Source organism: Lepisma saccharinum, chromosome 30 (genome assembly GCF_977018435.1).
Source record: "Lepisma saccharinum chromosome 30, izLepSacc3.1, whole genome shotgun sequence".
Taxonomy (NCBI): domain Eukaryota; kingdom Metazoa; phylum Arthropoda; class Insecta; order Zygentoma; family Lepismatidae; genus Lepisma; species Lepisma saccharinum.
Window position 1 is genome coordinate 31,486,218 of NC_139258.1, and position 16,926 is coordinate 31,503,143.

General features: G+C 36.6%; 1 protein-coding gene across 2 annotated transcripts in view; it reads right to left on the minus strand.

The window, feature by feature from the left end:
• stck (LIM zinc finger domain containing stck) overlaps positions 1–16,926 on the minus strand; it is a 54,138-nt gene that overhangs the window by 33,019 nt on the left and 4,193 nt on the right. The window contains exon 1 of one of the 2 annotated variants that reach the window (XM_083115450.1): positions 859–969. The exons of the other annotated variant lie outside the window; for it this stretch is intronic. The gene's annotated coding sequence lies outside the window, so the exon portion shown is untranslated. Of the gene's footprint in view, positions 1–858; positions 970–16,926 lie in introns of those variants that run through there. 2 annotated transcript variants of the gene reach the window in all.

The following is a 16,926-nucleotide window of genomic DNA, read 5'->3' on the forward strand; positions in this document are numbered from 1 at the left end:
TGCTCGCGCCATCTGCAGGTACATAATGGAAACAACGGCATAATGTTGTCACTTTACAGAAAATGCAAGTTCCTTACATAAAAAGTTATTATTTCTTGTTCTGCAGCATTCTATGGTGAAGTTTTCAGTTTCCGTGCAAGAAAATACCTCGAAGAACTTCCACAATGCTACAGAAACTATTTCAGTAAGTAGTTTCTCCTGTAAATTTGAAGAAATCCGTTCGGGCGATATCGCATATTTACCAAAAGTTTAACAGAAAGGTCTAGTGTAGAACACATTATTCCAGGTTATTTTTGTAATTTACACATGTAAGAAATAGAAAAATAGTTTTTGGTGAGAATAAATAATGTATCCAGAACCATCCTACGGGACACCAAATGATAAATAGAAATTGTGGATGTGTGGTAGACACTGTAGTAGCATGGATATAAGCCTTGTACTTACTCATAATTGCGAACATTATTGTCTGTTAAGTTCAGGAAAATTTTCATGTGTAAGACACACAGATATATAATGTAAGTTTATTTATGGTTTCGTGATGCAAATATCAATGTAATATAAAATATAAATTATGGAAACATAATGTACGATCATGTAAAAACTTAAAGCTAAATAAATCATTCATCTCTTTCTTCTATGATTAATTTATTCTTGTACGCGTCTTTATCAAAAATTTGGGGGTTTTCAGGTTCTCTACTTATGTGTATGTCAGTACGAGATAAATGTACTTTTGTACACCCATTGAAGCCACTATAAAATCCTCATTACCGATATAGCTTTCAATCTTACTTATGGTTTCATTGTCTATGCAATTACATACACGTAAAACAATAAATAACATTAATATCTAATAACTACCTTCAAGATCTCTGTTTCAGGAGGACAATTTCTCGGGTGTAAACACTCTCTTGCGCAACAAAACCAAAGCTGAAGTTGAAGACATCATCCTCCGCCTTTTACTTCATGACGTAATTTACCCCTCCCAGTCCATATATGGCCCTAACATGCTAACCTGCTGCTCCATTTTGCAGGTCAACGTCGAAAGTATGGTATATTTTTTTAATTATTTGTACAATTCCGAATGTTTGTATCACATATATTCTATCAGGAAGACGAAGTGAAATCAAGAAGATTAGAATTTAAAATACATCACCATAAAACAAATAAAAGTATATTTTAATATTTTATTTGGTGGTCCCAATTTGAACTGTAGACCTGTAAACAAAAAACTTTTTGCCTGTAAACTGCGTCCAGAGCTAAACTGTGGTGGCTAGGATCGGCCCAAGGTAACTTAATATACTATAAGGTAGCGCCATCCGAAAATTGCCGATCATGAACGAACGCGTGACGTCATGTGGGAGGATCGGTTATGCTCGGTGCCCCTTCGGTTATGTTCGTTCGGGGCTTGGCAGAAGCAAACGGCCGCTATCATTTCTATGCGAGTTTGAGAGAGGGAAAGTGTTTCATTACTTTGAGGGGTAAATATTAATTATCATACTTCGGGATGGTATTGAGGTATTCCTTTAATGATTAGTAACATAATTAAAACATGCTACTTTTAAAAGAGGGGAAAATTGCACATGCAAAAGTATTGTAAAAATTCATTTTTCTGAAACATGATCGATATATTACAAAGAAGGTTGTCCGTGTTCTAATTAGAATTTCAGATTTCATCATTTCATAAATCGTATTATGATTTTAATAAGAAACGTTGCATGCTAAAGAAGAATTGCATAGTGAAAGAGTTACAAAGAAAGAATTGATTGACAGATTTGGTTTATTTTTGCTTTTCTGTCTTTTTTTAAATATGAAAGAAAAACCCATAAGAGGATCTCTTTCTTTGTTTCCACAAGCCGGCCTCCTTGGCGTAGTGGTTAGCACATCGCACTTCAACGCCAGAGATTTGGGTTCGAATCCTGGCTTGGGCATGGATGTTTGTGAGTGTTCATTCATCATTTCATCACTCATCCCTATCTTCGCAAATTAGCCAAAAGTGGCACAAGAAGCGAAGTAAAATGAAGCAAATCAATCAATCAATATTTGTTTTCACATATACTATCACATTTACTAAATTTTCAAGGACAAATCAATATCTTGCCCGATTGGATTCGAATCCGGAACCCCTGGCGCCGAAGCGCGATGTGCTAAGCACTACGCCAAGGAGATCGACAGAGGCCTCCGAGGTACTACGGGCTCACAGAACGTCACAGGAGTACTATCGGATTATAAATTATGGATATTAGAGTTTGGATAATAAATAAATAAATTATATAATCTATAAATAAAAAAAACACCCGTTCTTTATTTATAGAATCTCAAAGAGAGCGATAGTTTGCCAAACTAAAAAATAATCCTATCTTGTTCTCACGATAATAAAAATAGAAGGCATAATAAAAAATAAATTGGTAACTATAGATTGACACAGAATTGAATAAGCTGAATTTTGATGTAACTTGTTTTTATGTGGTTCTACTGATTAACTTTTAATTGGAGTCCAAACTTGAATATCCGTAATTTCTAATCCGATAGTAGTCCGGTATAATCTATTTACATAATTTAACACAACGCAGTACAAATGCCTAATATTTAGTTTTCTGACTAAATAGTTCCTTCTTATTCATTCAGAACGTTGCAATCATTTCCAGGAACATTTCAAATTTTACATAACATCAGAAAGTATTAAAATTATACTGAAATACTTAAAATCCAATCTTTACCATTCACCATAATGTAACTTTATTTTTGAAGTTATCAAGTGAAAGAAGCAATATACAATCTAGATAAAATGTTACTCTGCATTTGATACTTACTCTAAATTCGAAAGAATTCCCAACCTTCTTCATATATTTATTTACTGTACAATAATTTACGTACGGATCAAAGTTCCAAATGCAAATTTTTTTTGAAAAGTTTTATGTGGAGGAAGAATGATGAAATAGTTTGTAAGATAGTAGTTTCAGACTTTGAAAACGCAATTCCAGTTTGTAATTTGCAGATATTTTTAATTTCTCTGGTTCAAATTTGGCTGCAAGTTATCGTTATCATAGTTCTAAAATGTATTTTTTCGTATTAAGAACTTTACATACAAACGCGTGCAGAAGATGAGTCAAAGTGTACAAGTACTAATTTAACTAAGTTAAACTACTCGAAATACTTGATGAGTACTAGGAGCATCAAACTTAAATGTCTTAACCTACTAATTCAAGCCTATAGAAATAGATTTTTGATCACACGGTAAATGAAACACTTTGAGAATATCGATGAAAATATCTTAGTTTAATTAAACAATAAAGGAGAAAAGTTACATGAACTCACAATGATTGACCGTGCACCTGTACGAATCATTATTCGTTAAAGGACTTTGTCCGCAGATTTTCCATTTCCATTCCCATGTGTGTCTGAGTTGTATAACCGGAAAATATACTCCAAGGCTGATATGCGACACACATTTGTACATAAACGAAGTAACTTGCATTACACTAATCTTAGATCTTGCTCTTTTTGACAGAAATGTACTACAAAGAAATAATGTAACATCCATTGGTTTATATTGAGTACAAGGGTACAAAATTATTCACAATATATTTGTGAAATACCAAAATTGAACAAAGTTGCAAACATTTTAATGATGGGTGTAATATTCACTTATGCAATATTTACCATCGTGCATACAACGCTATGTAACTCGAATTGAAGATGTACTAAGTGAATTTCATTTCGAATAACTGAAAGTTAGTACACGATCTTCGAAATGCCCATTTCCGACGTTTTTCACAATAATGTGAACATACAAATCACAATCAACATCGGTCTGTGTTAAATGAAATTGTTAATAATTATAAATCCGACTTACATAAAATGTACTTTAGGCTCACTACGTACTTCGCACTAGTTGAACACATTTTCAAGATATTGATGACTTCTCTTGTAGTACTGTCGGTTAGGTTACGTTCTAGATTTTAAACTTTTTTATTTGGTTAAAGCGGTTGAAAGAGGTTGTTTGTAATCTTTAATTTATTTGCTTCATTATGCAGATGTGTATTTCTCCTTTGTAATAGATCGCATATGTTTTCCAACAACGAAACATTGCTTGCAGTTTGTGTATATACCAACGTCTATATATTTTTCACTTTTTTGGCAGCATAGTCTTTAGCCTGTTTAGGGCACGTTTCCTTATTGCGTGTCTTTCGTAGCGTACAGCTCTGCAAACCTTATCAGCACGTCCTACAAGCGAAGCATATTGTGAAGATAAGTGTTTAGGAGAACTACACCATTTCCTCGATTATTTGGTACTAAAGTAATTGGATGTAATTTTAGCTATGGCACTGCACTTGGCTTCAGCACGTTCTTTGGTGGAAAATACAGAAATTCTGCTTTTAGATCTCGCACATAGTCTTCTTCACAATAATTGGCACTGCACACTTGCATTTTTTACATTTCGTCTACAAGCATGAATCCACTGTTTACTTACGCAATTATCGACTGGAAATCTATGATATTTTAAGTCAGTTCCTTTAGTTTTCTGGTTATATTTTTCATAGCTTGCTACAGCACAATTAGACATGATTGCAGTCTAGAAGTACAAAAATACAATAAAAATAATTCGAACGCTACAAAATCAACCTTGACAAAATCAACAACCTGCTTGTTCCGATTTTTGCGACATGTTAGTAGCTAAATGTACCCCGCACCAAACTTACTGCACATAGCAACGAGCACCGTCAAATCCGATCCTCCCAGATGACGTAATGCATACGTACTTCGCATAGCAACGAGCACCCCCTGGGATCGGCCGACTGCCCGGGGTGCCAAACTGCGACGGCTCACTTGACTATCGCCAAAATATTATTTCTGGATAATATTAAAGCATGCATGGGCGTCCGGAAGGGGGGGCCGTGGCCTCCCCTGGAAAATGAAAGTCAACCAAAAAATATGTAAAAAAAGTAAAAAAGTAAAGGGTTCCCCTGTGCATAGCACCACGCCATGAAGGCGTATAGGGGGTGTGAGGGCATATTATTTCATTTTAGCCACAATAATTTGTGTTAATTATTGCATGAACACCATAAATTCATATTTAAGCAATGTTTTTTTAGGGAACAACACTATTTTTGGGGAAACTTTGCCTTTGTTTGCCCCCCCTGGAAAAAATCCTGTGGACGTCCATGAAAGCATGACTATTTGTTTTTAAAAGAGGAGCCAAATGGTTGCGCTCTCGCCTTTGTACGGGCGTTCCTGGTGATAGCCCCCAAAATTTCGACGTAGAATCGTGAAGAAAATTGGGCAGCTGCTTGGAAATAAGAAGTAGAGTGCCACACACGTAAATTTGCCGTTGCGTAGAAACGTATTTTCGTTTCGTCTCCCTCTCTCTTAGCATCACGTGTTCTACCCTGCTCGAAAACCTTCGCTATTGTTGCCATATTGTCATTCCATTCCTGGACACACTCGCGCAAACTTCATTGAAAACAATTGAACAGCGCTCCAGCTCGCGGTTCCCACCGGTCAGCAGGGACGGCAATGTGGCAATATAGCACGGCGTAGTCGTTGCTTCTTTTATGCAGTGCATGTTCATTGGCTAGCTAGTAACTAGTGTTGCCAACTGTAATAATGAAGCACTATTTCTGTCACGGAAGGGGAAAGCAGGTAAAGTGGCGGTGAGTTTTGTTGGATTGGAAGCACCATATTTTTATTTTATACTAAGTATTTGACCGGTTTGACGTTGTGTGCGTGTATTGCGTGTGTTTATGTAAAAGTGTGTGTTTGCTAATGAACGTTAAATTCCATAATGCCTCCAGTTCTGTCGAAGTTGAAATCAAAAACCTTGCATAGCCAAGCTCGGGAAATTCTAAGCAACGTGCACGAGTTCATGAAGGAGGAAGCCAGTCATGGTGTTAGCATCCCAATAAAGCATTTTGGCAAGAGAGCAGCGAACAGCAGCAACAAATTGTTCATATTTCATAATTTTGGAATTATTCAAAATAAATAAATTATGTGGCTCCAACATCATTTCAACTCTGGCTCCGGCACGTGTTCTTGTAGAAATTGCATAGAGGAGGCTGTCATTTTTACTGCTTAATGCGATACATATTGTTTTCTGTGTTAAAATTGCCATGCTTTGATGGGTGACCAAGTTCATAGCAGGGCCGGCGGAAGGGGAGGGCGAACCGTCCCATCGCCCAGAGCGGCAAAATTTGAAGAGAAGAAAAAAATAAGCCTATTGAAAACTGTGATCGAGCGAGATATTCTTTTGCGCTGAATAGTATTGAAATAGCATAAGAAGTCTCATTATTTATTTTATATTTTGATGTTTTAGTTAGGAATATATTGATTTTCAATTTTCCGTTGCTGCGTAATGACCGGGGGGGGGGGGTCGAAATAGAGCGGCATCTGCCGCCACCTCCCAGGGAGGTAAAATGACTAGCGCCGGCCCTGGTTCATAACAAAAGAAAAAGCCGCGCAGCTTATCGTCTAGTGGCAGTATATGTACTTGTTATTGTTGTGGAAGCCGGCATCCTTTGTAAATGTACAACAAAGGCAACCGACTGTCGCCGATCTCAGAGAGGAAATAATAATACTGCTTCAGGAGGAGTGTTATGGTGCAATTGTAGCGGTTTAACACGTTGGCATGTTATTATCTGCCGTTGCAGTTCCATACCAGTGTATACGGGTTTTGGGAGTGAAAAGTTAGAACGCCACCAGTGCATTAATGCAATGAAAAATAATATATATATTTTTTTATTTTGTTTGAAATCACTCAAATAAGGAATCGTATGAAGAAGTCTTCTTTGCAGCATTTTTGGTAATTTTACTTATGTGTTAGTTCATATTTTGCGAATTTTTAGTCCATATGTATGTAGCTACATACATAGTCACTTGTTAGTACATATTAATCCTAGTCCTGGTATAATGCATGACGTTTAAAACTCAACGTTAGATAGACCTGAATTCTCTAATTTTATTGTTGTACGTAACAGCTGTGCATCGGCGCACCGCAGCGATTTTTCTATCTGCTCCATTAGCAACACTGCTTCTTTAGTTCTGTCGCGCATTGCACGGCAGAATTATCTGCGCTGGACTCTAGTGGACTCCGGTCTCGAAAGCCAGAAAACAGCGGCGATGGACTCGATGCGCTTATCACGCGTCACTCTATGAAAAAGCCGCTCTGGCACTGGCAGGCCCTAGCCTGTAGGGAGCCTGTTTTGCCACGAAGTTGTTGTTTGTTTTTTTAATTTTTTATTTTTTAAAGTTTTATGTGTGCAAAAAACGTCTTCTTTAACACTAACACTTAAGGTATTTAAAAAATAAGGCCATTAATTTTCTCGGGAAAACCGTTAATGAATGACATGGTCATATTTTTATTAACAGGTGTGAGGTGATGGAAAGTTATAATAGAGCGGGTGGAAAGGTAGAAATTACGGGCGGGACGCCAAAATTCCGTCTCGCCCACCTTACAAAGGAAATAACATGTCCTATATTACCATGTACTCTAATTTGTACACACCAGTAGTCCTTGGACACAAATAAACAAAACTAAACTAAACTAATCAATAGCGTAACTAACACGCTCTGAGCCCCCCCCCCCTCCGCAACTTTGAGTTGTGCGCCCCTACATGTTTTGTTTTTTTAGCTTTCCTTTCTAAAATATTAATTATGATACGAATTCACGCCTACATTTATATTAAGTATATACAAATATGAAAATACATACATGTAATTGGAATCAATGTAAAAACTGGTACGAAAGGTTAAGACAAGAGACATAGCGTAAAGAAATACGTATATATATTGGGTCATACCTCGCTAACAAGTCTATTATGTCGATGTCCCCCGAGAGCCAAATTACATGTGGATTATGTTATTATTACATCTACAATTATTTTAATGATTTCGCGCCACTTATCTAGAGCTTGTTGCAGCATTATTTAAATAACTTTATGATTTTTCTAGGCATTGTATGTTATAGTACATGCATTCAAGTGAATTCAGCAAATTTCGCGTTCTTTAAAATTTTTACTTAAACCTTTACAATCATTAATTTTCCCTTTATCGAACCTATCGGCAAACAACCAGCACGTTTCACAGTAAACAGCGTCTAAAATAGATGAGTAGCATAACCAAAATCTCTCTATTTCCTCTCCGGTTTTAGTGGTAGCGTAATAATAATCGGAGGTTGAAATATTCAGCTAATGAAGGTTTTCTTCTAATGTGGTAATTCACTTTCTACTTCTCTAGTGATTAGCATCTTATGTTTGCAGTTGTAGGGTCATAAAAATATATGTTTAGTTGAAAATATATTTTAACGCCGAAAATAAAACTTTTGTGAACTGTCTTCCTTAATCTATCATTCTTAATGCGCCCCCGGAGCTCATGCGCACCCCCCCCCCCCACGGCGAGGGTTTCGGGGGTGTTATTTACGCTACTGGAAATACTGTACTCTTAGGAATGTGTAAACTGGAGATATGTGACTGAACCAGTGCCGGATCTATAAACCGCAAAACCCCTAAGTGCAGAGGGGGGGAGGGGACGAGGATGAGCAAGTTTTTAAGGGGGGGCCTTGCCATGCCCTTTACGTACTAAAATATTTATATGAAAAACAATAAACCTAATAATTTGTTCAGCATCGGAAAGCAATAGCAGAGAAGAAAAGACCACCGAAATATTGTAAGGTGAAAGGATTTATTATTCATTTTAAGTTGGCTAAGATGCATTATTTTTTGGTTAATAACTTCTGTTTAATTCTCCATACCATAAACTAAACATTAATTTGTTTCTAACCGCGAGTTTTCTTACCTAGCTCTGTGGTGTAGCACTACTAGTTGAGATTGTAGATCCACGGACACTTCTGGCTTGGGCAAGATTAGAATACGAGGCTCCATCCGCTTTTAAATTTGAAGTAATGTGAATCGATCAAAATCTTCAGGCAATACCTCAGCAAATTATCGTATTTAAATAATAATAAATTACTGACTAAAGTGATATTTAATAATTTCATTCACCCTGAAAATTTAATTCTCTCTTTTTTCTGGAAGCTGAAATCTGAGGTTGTAGGAAGGAAGGAAGAACTGCAAATATTTTCTCTATCCAGATCCACACAAACTTTTAAATGCCTCACACTTGCTTCGTGGCAGTTGGATGTACTGTATTGTTAAAATATTAAAATCGGGAGTGGAAGAAAGATGAAAAACAAGACAAAAAGTGCTTTTTATTCAAGAAAATAATAAATGAATAAAAATGTCCAAGCAAGTTACCGTGATTTTTGCGTAAATATTACACATGAGAAATACAACAATAATTTGTACTTTATCGGGCCCTCTTAGGCTTAGGGCCCCCACCTACCTGTATGTTATGACCCTGATTTGACTCTATATAACGTTTAACTAGAATTTAAAGCCATACAGAATGTTGTAATTTTATTGGCTATAAAAATTACCCTTTTCTTTATTTCTTCTCAGTTCTATTTATTACATTTTTCGTATCAACCTCATAGGACGCGAGGGATCTTCAGGCGCGAGGCCCCGGGCGGTCGCTCCACCCTTGCTACGCCACTGGTTACAACCCAGAATGGTCCGTGACTGTACGTACATATGAGTTAAGAGATGGCTCGGGTCTTACTAGAAGTCCAACATGGCAGAGCAAGGAAAGAAAACCCGTAAATAGAACGAAATTAGCTACTATTTACTTTAGGGGCCCTGAAACCTGATTTGCTTCCCCAACCACCAACCCAACTCATTATGAACTGGTAGCAAAAGCGATCAATTACAGAAATATTACGAAGCAGGTATTGGTCCATCATTCTCAGCTCAATTGTAGTACCTTTAAACACCTCCAAAAAGTGATTTATCTAAAAGTTTCATCTGCACATGATTTTGCAAATCTTCTGTATGAAAGACCTTTGTGGCGGAATGGTTAGCACAGCGCGCTACGACGGATGCACCGGGTTCGAATAAGGGCCTTGGCCTGGGTATTCTATGCGAGTGTTTCTTCATCAATTCATCCTCATCGTCGCGATTAGCCAAAAGTGGAAGAAAAGCGACGCTAACAAAAATCTCGCGCGCATACACTGAATAAACTTAAAACCAGAAAGAGCTTGACATTTCCTTTCACAAGTAGGCCTCCGTGTATTTTATACACAAAAGTAGCCACTTCACTCTGTCCCAAGGATGGATGAAGAAACCGATAGGGGGAATCGGAATCCCCTCTCACCCCCTTCAAATACGACTCTACGTGAACCATTTTTAAATTCAAAATAAGACATGTTAGTTCTCAAAAAAAATATTTGGACCTAAAAGGGATGAGGAGATAGGTGAGTGGAAAAGGTTACATAATTTAGAACTTCATAATTTGTGTGGGTGTTTTAAGTCCACTTTATGCACACTGGATCTACAGTTTAAAGTTAGATCAGAGCCTCTACCGGGTATCGAACCTGGTACCCCTTGATTACAAGCTGACGACGCTACCACTTAAACGTAACATCCGCAAGAAATTACCAACATTAATCAACGGGAACTGCAGCGAGTTATGGGTAACTTCATCAAGAGGTGTCAAAAATGTGTGGACAACGAAGAGGCCAGTTTCAGCACCTTCTTTCACAAACTGATAAGTAAATACATTACCCTTTAAACTAGTCATGGAAACTTGCGCGCTTGATTCACGGACAGTCTACAGTGCCGACATACGGCCGCGAGCGCCTCGCTTGCCGATAGCGCCAACAGCTACGCGGCGGTCTACACTTCAATGGATCGTTCTGTAGTAACATTTTGAAAATTTCTGCATGTGCTTGCCCCGCCTATGTATGGAGAGACAGAGAGAAATTACATTAAATAGATCGGGAAGACAGCAATAAAAGATTCATATCAAACGAGAGCTTTTTATGAAACGTGCCCCATTTGATGAATTTTCTACCTCTGACATTGAAAAGCATAGGCTACTTCTACTTTGGTATATATCTAATTGGAGCCTTTATATTTATCAAGTTTTAATTAGATTTAGAGTAATTTTTCACCTAATCGTTTCAGAATACCATTGTGGTAGGGCATTTTGGCGAACTTAATTCGTGCGCCTTTATAGTCCCAGACGTCTAGACTTAACTTGAAACTAGAGAATTGGAAGCAACAGCTCAGCGATAAAAGTATTTCGCGATTTATCTGAGGGAGATTTCACACGAATGCAAAGAGTAAGAGAAGTCGCGCGTCACTTGAGAATTTTACCAATTGAATACAGGCTTGTGCGGTCTCTCATGCCGCCATGGTGTGAAACGTTGCTGTTGATTGGCGACACTTGAAGCGTGTGGCTTGTCATTTCCCCTAATCTTATTGAAATATTGCACATACGTAGGTCATAAGGCGTATTCTTGTTAATCCTATTAAGTAAAGAAAAGAACGTAAACATCACAAAGAAGAGATAAGATTACTTTAGTGTCCACAAAACTATGGAGTTTCCCATTAAGAAATAACTATCTGCTGTGTAAACATCAAAAGAGAGTCTCCATGATTTTTTTTCACGGTCTTATTAAAATGATTTGAGAAATGAAACAATAATATTTTTTAAAAAAATATGATTGAATATTGTATTATATTTCATTATACATGTCATAATTAGAGCCAATAATATTACCGATTCCCTATAGGTATCCATACAAATACGTGAAAATTCAAACATTTAAAAATGTAAACTATACTATATAAACCTATCAAAATTTTGATTTAAAATGTTCATAATTAGACATATTTAATCACAAAATCCATTTTGGACCTCCCCGATAGCGTAGTGGTAACGTCGTCGCTTTATAAACAAGGGGCTCCGGGTTCGATACCCTAGTGGTTCGGATCCAACTTTAAACTGTGGGTCCAGTTCCGATTAGCCTACCGGTGCATAAAGTGGACTTAAAACATGAACAAAATCTATTTCTGCCCGCAATACTGCTCCAAAAGGAATGAACATTGTGAAAGTGTCAAGTGGCATTTTTGTGGACCCCTCGAAATACACAGATTCGAGCAGGTGTCAGTAACTGCAAGGATACTTTGCGATAAGGGCGTCGGTACCTTGGATGGGACAAAAAAATCCCTTCCCGATCCCGACTTCAGGAAATGATTTCCCGACTTTTAGGAATCTCAAACAGCAGGGAAATTCCAAGTTATCGTTTTTTAAAATACGTAATTGTCCACGTTTTCTGCAGTAAAAGTGTTGGAAATTTCTTAACAGCAGGATCCATGGTAGAGTAGGCACCCCCAGTTTTTAATTTTAAAAATGTTGATTGTCAATATATATTCAGATGCGCAACAAATTTTTGTCTAGGGGGGGCAAGTACCAAGATAAACGTACCAACAGTAATAATAAAAAATAACAATAATATTAACATTATTATTATTGTTGTTATTATTATTATTATTAGCCTATTATTATTAGCTATTATTATTATACCTGACTCCCCGATGGCGCAGTGGTAGCATCGTCGCCTTGTAATTGGGGTCCTGGGTCCGATACCCGGTGGAGGCAGATAGTGGTTCGGATCTCACTTTAAACTGTAGGTCCAGTCCCAATTAGCCTTACCGTGCATATGGACATAAAACACAAACTCAATAAAACAATATTATTATTAGTGGTAGTAGTAGTAACAAAGATTTTATTATCCTTGTAAATTACACAAAAAGTTTGAAATATTTTTAAAACGTTCAATTTCACATTAACTAATAAAGGAAAACAAGCACATAAACTGTATTTTTGAAAGACAAAAAATGCATGATAAATGCATTCTGAATATTTTTTTTCACATAACATGTACAACTTTCACGCACAACATATGTTTTACACATATGCTACATGGAGCGACGAAAAATAAGAAAATACATATGTATCATGCTAACACCATATCGTGTATGTATTCAAAGCTTCTTTAATACACCCACACACAGACAGATATATATATATATATATATATATATATATATATATATATATATCAAAGAAGGAAAAAGGAAGCACTCACCAGACAGTGGAAAAATTCAAAATTTTCGCTAACTTTGTAGCATCTTCTGTGTGAGACGAAAGAGACGGAACTGGAAGTTTGAATTTTTCCACTGTCTGGTGAGTGTTTCCCTTCTCCTTCTTTGATTTTTATTTAGACTCTTTGGCCCTCCTTGCTTTTACACACACACACACACACACACACACACACACATACATATATATATATATAACATATATTATTTAAATACATTACATAATCAATTAATCCACCTCATAATAAACCAACAGTAAAAATTATATAAATTGTCTCTCAAATGAATGTTCCTCTTCCTCAAAACTAGCGTTTATGCATTTTAGACAAAATTAATTAAGAGAAGTCTTACTTTTCTCTCTGGTAATTTACAATGCATTACAGAAAATCATTGAGTGTGAGCGAGGGAAGCAAGAAAATTTTTACATCTAATTTTTTGCAAACTGAAAACAATATTGATTTAATGTGGTGCAAATAATTGCATGGCATTCTCTTTTTAATGCTTCTTTCATTTATATCGGTTAGTACCTAGGCCGCCGTCCTATAGCTTCTGTTCTGAACTTGATAAGACTAAGCAAAAAGTAATTACGAGCGAAGTGAGCAAGAAAATTTTACAAAATGTATTTTTAATTGTACACAATGTGAAATGGAGGGGGCAATTGCCCCTCTGTGCCCCTGCAGGTGGCCTTGGCTGTCAATGTTTGCTCCCCCTTGCCCCCTAGAATCAACTTCTATCCAAGGTTGGGGGGGATGCCCCCCTTTGGTTGCACCACTGTATGACATCATTATTGCCAGGGTGGTATTTGAAGGCAGATAAGAGGGAATTCCCCTTTCTGGTTTTCATGTGATAGGGGTGTGTTTTGTTAAGAGAACTATCAAACAAAGTGTCACTCGGGTCTCCATTTTCTCTATTATTCACAATTTTCCAATAGCCCACTGGGTACACCTTAGGGTGAAGTAAGTACAAACGTTCAAAACACTCATGAACACTAATTTCACCTGATGCATTTTTTGAGTTGGTGTTGCATTGATAGTTTATGCAATTTATTATTCATTTTGAAACTTTTACCCTGCTCCAAAGTTACAGACTCTGGATATTATTTGTAGAGTTGAAAGTGGATGAGATATTTTAAATGTATTTCTCTAAGGGGGTAAAAAAAGAAAATATTTCTTAGATGCACCAATTTCAATGGCAAAAGAGGTCAAGAGACAACTCGTAAAACATATTTCTATTTTCAAACAACTTTTGTAGGAAACAATTTTTCGTTGGTCATTGGTTTTCTAATAGGAATCCAAAAATGGTTTTATGGTGTCAATGATCTCTAAAGTCAATGACTGGATCATGGATCAAAATGTGTAGGAGTGTTGTCTTGAAAGAAACAAAACATCTGACATTCTCACATAGATCAATATCAAGCCTCTTATTTTTTAATTCTTCAAGAATACCAGTGGCATGGCATGATTTTTTTAAAAGTGTTACCGGCCATCATACGTTATAATCTCCACCCTACCAACCCCCCAAAAATGCCTTTGGTCTGGATTTTTTTTTTCTTTCAATCCGCTCAATGATTTATTTAGCCACAATCACTCCTAGAAAGAACTACCACTCATGAGAGAGTTATCGCGAAAATCCAGTGAATAGTATCGAGCCTTATCAAGCATCTCTGTTTCTTTGCAAAGAGGTGGAAAGGGGAAGAAGAACCACACATTCGGGTCAGTTTGATGTTTCTGCGTTGAGCAGACAACAGAATTCCCCTCCTCCAGCGGTGGAAGGGAAGTCCAGATGTAGGTACTACTGTTGCCAACTTAGTTTTTTGGAGCAAGGTTTTTCCAAATCACGAATCGCATCAAGTACTTATCTTTTCGTCTATTACTAAACGGTCTTAGTTGTAGTTAAATCTAGGTTTGGCTTTGCAGTCTAGCTCTTGTTGCTTCAGAGAAATAGTATCCCCGTTTTAGGTGGGATTTAGCTCTTTTCTGGAAATTCAATGTGATAACATTTGCTGATCCGGTAGGCTGCAGCGGCAACAGGGCCCCTAAACAGGCATATGAATAACCCCCTAGCACACTTGCCTCCAAGTCTTTCCCCGTTGTTCCCTTGCATTGACCCCCTTTCCTCTTGTTGCCTCTTGAGGGTAGTGGAACGGCCAGTCTCTTCGCTTTTGTCGGTTGCAGAAGAAAATGTCCTCTGCAATATACACTAAACTGCAACGCTATTGGTTAACTTATTTAACAATGTTGTTATTTTATTGAGAAAAAACTTTTTAATTTCTTTACATTTTGCTGTTACCTGCGGTAACACCGGTTACATGCACGCCACGCCTCTGAAGAATACAAATCTGTCATATACCAAATTGATGTGTAAATTATTATCGTCTTGTCAGCATTAAATCATATTATTACTCTTGATTAGTTTTTCCACACTATCATCAGTCTGCAACATAGTATTTTCACTTGAGTAACTACATTACTTAGTTGATATACGTAATTATAGTTGCTTATTTGTACTTATGTTTTAATTAGAACCACGGAAAGATTAAAACAAGGAAATGGAAGGAAGCATCTTTAGCCTTCATTGAAGGTACTCTCTCACCATTTGCCTCAAGTGACTGAGGAAGAACCACAGATAAATTGCCACCAGTTTGGTCTATACTTGCAGATGTACAATCTTTTATTCCTTCATATAATAAAAATATCTCTGCATCAGATTCTTCTTTTACTTATTTCCTTTAAATTTAATCATTGGCTGCTATGTATTCATTGGATTGATTCTGGCAACAGCATATGCCAAACATCACTCTCTGAACAAATATATTATTATTATTATTATTACATTACATAATCATTTAATTCTGATGAGAACAAGTGGCAGGGGTCAATGGGAAATATTCGTGCAGAAATCTCTTCCGTAACTTCTGCTTGCTGACATTACCCTGTTTGTACATCTATGAATGTCTGGTATACATCAAACAAAATGTTAGTACTTTCAAAACCAATGCCTGAACACGAGAAATAAAGATAAAATTCGAACGAAGACTCTCTACAAGAAGGGACCTAAAAACTCAGCAGTTGCCCTGTATCAGAAGTTGCCCAGAGAGTTAAGACACGAACCGAAAGTGTAAAAGTTTAAAAATAAAATCAAAACCATGCTAATTAAACATTCATTTTACAGCATATATGAATATACAGAGGCAACACTCGTCTTTTGAAGGTCTTGTGTATTGATAACCAGAATAAATGTTAAAAGGTATGGTTAGGTTAGTTACCATACATGCAGAGCTTGCTGTTGCACATCAAACTGAAATCTTTCAAAGTATAATATCTTTATATGCAATGTATCTTATGTTAAAATTACTAAACTTTATTATCATGTATTTCTATTTGACATGTCCTATAATACTATGTGCCACCAGAATAAATGTTAAAAGGTATGGTTAGTTACCATACATGCAGGGCTTGCTGTTGCACATCAAACTGAAATTGTATAGTATAATATCTTGATATGCAAGCGTTATAATACACCAATATATATATGTGTGTATATTATGTTAAAATTACCAAACTTGATTATGACGTACTTCTACTAAACATGTCCTATACTACAGATGTACCTACTTGTACGAAATTGTAGTCCTTGGATGCAAATAAATCATATCATATCATATCATTAAATATAAGAGTTAGCAAAAAATACAAAGAAATGTTAGTAATGAACAATTTTGGGTAATTATATTCTTTAGTTCCTTGAAAATATACAGGGAGGGCCATGAAAAAATAGCCTGACTCTCTTACCTCATGCCAGTGTTTATTGTGCAGTTAAATGGGGACCAGTTCCAGCATGCCTTGTGGCAAGTGTGTTACCAAACATTTAGAAAAAAAAACTATATCTGTAATAATAGTAATAATTAAGTAGTAGTTATACATTATACACT